The sequence below is a fragment of the Octodon degus genome, unplaced genomic scaffold, assembly GCF_000260255.1.
Source record: "Octodon degus isolate 3935 unplaced genomic scaffold, OctDeg1.0 scaffold00019, whole genome shotgun sequence".
Taxonomy (NCBI): Eukaryota; Metazoa; Chordata; class Mammalia; order Rodentia; family Octodontidae; genus Octodon; species Octodon degus.
The window spans coordinates 16,257,243-16,262,691 of record NW_004524595.1 but is presented as its reverse complement, the minus strand read 5'-3'; the positions used below and the strand labels follow the sequence as shown (position 1 = coordinate 16,262,691).

General features: G+C 40.0%; 1 pseudogene; it reads right to left on the bottom strand.

The window, feature by feature from the left end:
* Positions 1–854: 854 nt before the first annotated feature.
* LOC105741668 lies at positions 855–1,594 on the bottom strand (annotated as a pseudogene).
* Positions 1,595–5,449: the final 3,855 nt, after the last annotated feature.

Here is a 5,449-nt window from a genome sequence, read left to right as displayed (position 1 = left end):
GTATCACGTCTGTATCTTGCACTCTGAGTAACTACTACAAAGACAACAATATGGAATGTATTAATTATTGTAACTGTCCTAACTAACCTGTTTTGAAACTGTCTCATTGCTATTTCTTTTTCCTTAAAATGAATTTTAAAAAATGGAAAAACTTTGAAACCTGTGTTTATTTAGTTATTTTTTCCCACTCCGGAAAGAATGCACTAAACACATTCACATTTATTTTATTTTGTTTTGTTTTGTTTTTGTTCTTAAAGCAAATGACAGAGACCCAGTTTACCAGCTTTTATAAATGTAAGCTTAACATTACACATTTAAAATAATTGTCAAAACTTTACTAAGTTGCTGGCATCCATGCGCAACTAGAAAACATCCTTAAATTGGTATTGAACCTGAAATGTTTTACCATTAATGTATATCTTTCATTTCTAAATACTGAAAAAAATGGAAATTGTTTTGTGGAGGACCCGTCCTGGCAATGTTAGCTTCACAGCAGGCGGACGCTACTTGGTTCACGTTTCAAACACAATGGATAGTGGATCCATTGCGGTGTTAGAGTACCATGTTGTCCTAGCACTACTCCAGTCAAGGCTTACCTTGGATCACATTTAATAAAAAAGGAAAGTGCATACAAGGATTACAATTTTAAAGACAAAAAATGGTCCTACTGTGTGGTCTCAACAGTAAACTCAAAAGTCTGTGACAAAGAGGGACTCTGATGAGCTGTTTATAAATACTTTAGGTACAGTTATACTGAAAGTTGAGTTCATCTGAAATCTTTAAAAATAATGTTCCTGTTAATCCTCAAATAGTGCTTGTTATAGTTGACAATTCTGTTAAATGCGAGCATTGAATTACTTGTTATTCAAGCACAGCAGCTGCTCCTTACCATTTATTGTTAAGGCTTTAACTGTCCATCTTCTTCAACTTCTACTCTTTCTTGACCATTTTTGACAATTCTTTTTGTGGTGATTTTTCTACCATTAATGATTTTAGTAGAAGTTGATACAGATTTGAAGTTATCCATTCCACTACTGCCAAATGATGTGGATGAAAATGAAGTAAGGCCCTATGACCCAGGGATCCAAATGAAGGAAATCCTGCATCAAACAAAGAAAATTCACCTCCAAAGGATGGAAATCCACTGAAGGTGGAGAAAAAAGAGCCTGTACCATGGCTTCTGCTTCCTTGGGGACCCATTTGGTTCCCCCCAAAAAGTCTTCAAATGGGTCTTCATTACCAAAGAAGTTGAATGAAAATGAGTCCTTTCCACCAGAAAGTTCCCTGAAAACATCTTCTGGGTTCTGGAATGTGAACCCAAACTCAAATGGAGTGTCAAAGTGATGTCTACCTCCTCCACCACCATTTAATCCTTCTTTGCCATATTTGCCATAGATGTCCTGTTTTTTAGCATCTGATAAAACCTTATATACCTACCCACTTATTTGAATTTTCTCTCAGCTTCTTCTTTATTCTCAGGACTTTTATCTGGGTGCCAATACAGCACCAGTTTCTGGTATGCTTTCTTTATGTCCTTGAGGGAGGCATACCTCTGCACACCTAGAACTCCATAGTAATTCACGATGTTTTTAAAAAAATTTATTGAGAAATAAATATGAATGAGACAGTTTCACAGCTGATTAATAGGGCAGTTTTGATAATCAATACATTGTACACTGTTATCTTTTTAGTGGTTATCCATAGTACAAGAAGCATACAGGATATTCTGTCCAAACACTGTTACACTGTTAGTACACCTCTTTCTTCTCATTGCATTAAGCAAAAGTAGCTGTAAATTTATCCTATTTTCTATATATAAATACACAATGATCTTTCCTTTATATCCTTTTTTTTCTGTCCTGTCAGAGGTGAATATTCTATTGGCATCTAAATACTATAGGTGTTTGAATTCAACTAAACAATCCAACACTGTCTAGCAGTCTATTATATTAGTAGAAGTTATTGACTTGAGCCTTTTACAGCTCACCATATTAATATGGATTTACTTTATATACCTCATTTTTATACTTTTCTACTGAATGGTTAAGACCAAGATAAAGCAAGACCTATATAACAAGAAATGTAACTTTTGTATCTGATAAGTTCAGCCAAGTGCTCTCAGGATTTATCCTGTAGCCCTGTACTGCCCTTTGTACATCCTTTTGTCAGTGTCTGACATGAGGATGAGTCACTGCCATTGCTTGACCAGTTTGCTCTCTGTGAAAGCTTGAGAAAATGTTTTTTCTCTCCATGTGACTCTCCTCAGGCACACTATACATATCAAACACATTCCTCTGTGGCTCCATAATCTTCTTGATCAGAAAATTTGGAGCACAACTGAGTTACATGTTGTGGACACCATATTTGAATAGTGCTGGGACAAGTCTGAGGATGCCGACGACCAGCGGCGAAAAGGAGGAGGTGTGTGGCCGGTCCCTTCGTGGCTCCGGGATCGTCCGCTGGTGGTGAGTATGGTGGTTCCTCACGCTTTCCTTTCTCTGCTTTCTCGAACAACAAACAGGAAGTGTTTGCGTTTGTTTGTTTCTTTAATTTTATGTATTTGGTACAGGGTCTCACTATGCAGCTTGGACTCATAGTGATCCTCCTGTTTTCAGCCTCCCCAGAGCTGGGATTATATGTGTGCGCCCCTACCCCCGGACTCTGTCACTGGTTTAGCATGCCTGAGGGCGGGGCCAGCGCAGCATGTGGTACTGGGGATTGAATCCTGATTCCTGTGCTTGCCTAAGCAGATGCTTAGTCCACTAAACATCTCGCTGGCCCTTGAAACCTATGTTAAGGAAGCACTTCTTGTGAGTCCATGACCCAGGGAAGGCATAAACACCTTTGGCACTAAATAAAGAGCTGCCCGAGTCCAAGCAAGTTTCAAGTACTCCACAGAGAAAAGTAACAATTCGGACTGGCCAGATCTGTCTCCTGACCTCTTTCTGTGAGAACTATGCCAAAGCACTGGCCCTCTGTACTCCATTTGACTTAGGTCTATCCCCAGGGAGGCCTGTGCCACAGCCTCCAAGGTAGACTTTCCAAGTTGTGTGGATCAACAACAGGATATAAACCCAACTGATTGGCGCAGATCCTCCTGTCCCCCATAAGGGTCTTTCCTTTCCCAATCTAGTCATCTCTAATCAGCAGCTGGTCTACCTCTCCTTCTAGGAATCTGTCCTTTGCCTAGAAAGTGGGAGAGGTTCTCCTGGGGGAATAGGGAGTTGCCTTCCTTGCTGGTGGAATGCTGGTTGCTCGCTTCTGCTGAGGTCTGCAAAGGTCTCTGGGCCACTGTGCAATGAAGTCTCTTGGCTCATTGTCCACTGAGGTCCCCTTAGCTTTGGTGATGTCCTCCTGGGTTGGCTTATCAGTTGTTATAGTTAAACAGTGCAACAGTAGTCTAGGTTCTTACATGTAATGAGGAAAGAACTGCCAAGTATAAGCATATTAAGTAAGCAACTATATTTATTGATGGCCACAGGAAGTTGCATTCAGGTTCAATCTGTGCCAAACAGTCCAAGAAAAGTGTTAGGGCCACAGAAAAGCACTGCGTATAGGTCGAAGGTAGCAACAGAAAAAGGAAAAGGGAAGGAAAGTGTCAGGCTAGACCCCAGGGAGCAATCGAGACCACTAGAATAGGCAGGATTGAAGCAAACAATGATATCTTTACTTCAGGCTGGGTGCAGCCTGGTCAAGGGTAAAAAGGCTGTTGACCACGGACAAAGAAAAGGAGTCTGCTTTATAGACTCACACAGGGAATGGGAGGGGACATCAGGGGTCATTGGTGGGTCTGGTGCCTCTTTGAGGGGAGGGAAGTACAGGATGACAGTAACATTTTGTTGACTGACAGTGTGTTATTCTGTAGATTTACAGGGTTTCCTGTAAGCCTGACAACCAAGTCTGGGAGCCATCCAGATAAAGATTTATTTTAGTCTCTCAGGCTTGGTAAGTGGGTTTTCCTATTTGAACAGACTGGTCTGTTGAAGATTTTTCTCTTCAGGCTGGAAGTGGTCTAATTATAAGGACTTAAAAGAAAGGAGCCAAGAACTCAGGCTTTCAGAGTTTAAAGGTCTTTGTACAGCAATTAACCACTAAGAAGATTGTATGCAGTATATTAATTATTAAAACTGTCCTACCAATTTGATTTGAAACTGTCTCATTGTTATTTATCAATAAAATTATGTAAAAAAAAAAAAAAAAGAGTTTAAAGGCCAGACACCTCTGCTTTAGGTGCTGTCCACTAAATCCCCCATGGTGCCTGTGCTCTTGCATAGGATAATCTCCTAGGCTTTTGTTGGTTTCTTTTTTTACCTCTCTTAGGATAATGGAAGCAGGACTAATGGGGGTCAGGGGCTGCTGCTTACCATTAAATGGAGGGGAGGGAGTGACTCAGCTCCTTTGTTTCTAACTGTATTATGATGTTGTCATTTTTCATGTTGTGCCTCAAAGAATTAACAATTTCCAAATAAGAAATTGGGAATTCTTACTTCTGAAATTCAACTACCACCTGATAAAAAGCCAACCTTCATGACGAGGTCATATGTAGGTCACCCTGGCTGACCTGTTTGTCACCACACATGTTGTGTCTCTAGCCCAGGTGAACTTATTGATGACACTATCCCCAGCCACTAAGTATCCAGCTAAGTCAAGTTTATCTACATAAATATGAGAAAAATTATCTTCAGAAATTATTCTTTAAAGCCACAAAGTTTGGGGGTAGATATAACCCAGCAAAAGACAACGGAAAAAACAACAAAAAACATTTATGATAGCATCAGTAAACAAACAAACAAAAACTAGAAATAAATTTCATTAAATTTCCCAAGTATGCTGACAAATTAAAGAGGCATAGAACATCCTGCCAGGTTTTGTTTTGCTTTGTTTTATTTATTTATTTTTTACGGGGGCCCAGCCCTAGCTCAGTTCTTTAATTGGCTGCTTCCACAATGCTGGCAGCCTCAGTTTGCTGTAGTTCGATCCCCACAACACTCCAGCCATGCAAAAGTGCCCTGAAGGCATTCAAGGAGCAAAACACACACACCAAAAAAGAAAAAAAAAATTCCTTATTTATTTATTTTTTATGTAGGTACCTAGCAACTGTCTTCAAAACAATGCAGCCTTTCTTTGCTGTGTTCTCCATAGCTGAGTCAACGATTGTGCTTGCCATCTCTGGGACTCTTTAGGATTAATAGATGTTTTTTTCCTCTAAATCCTGCTCCAAAAATAGCTTGTTCCCATCTCCAGGCCCAAAGAAAGACTTCAAGGGAATAAAGATGGAAAGTTCCTAATGTATCTTCCATCCAATGTGATCAAATGAATAATCTAGGGTTTTGCCTAAGCTATAGAAAGACTATAGAAAAGCCCATTCCTGTTCATAGCCATAAGCCATTCCTCATCTGACTGGGAACTCAGTCCACCAGAGCCATAGCTAGTTTGCTACTGTTTCAGT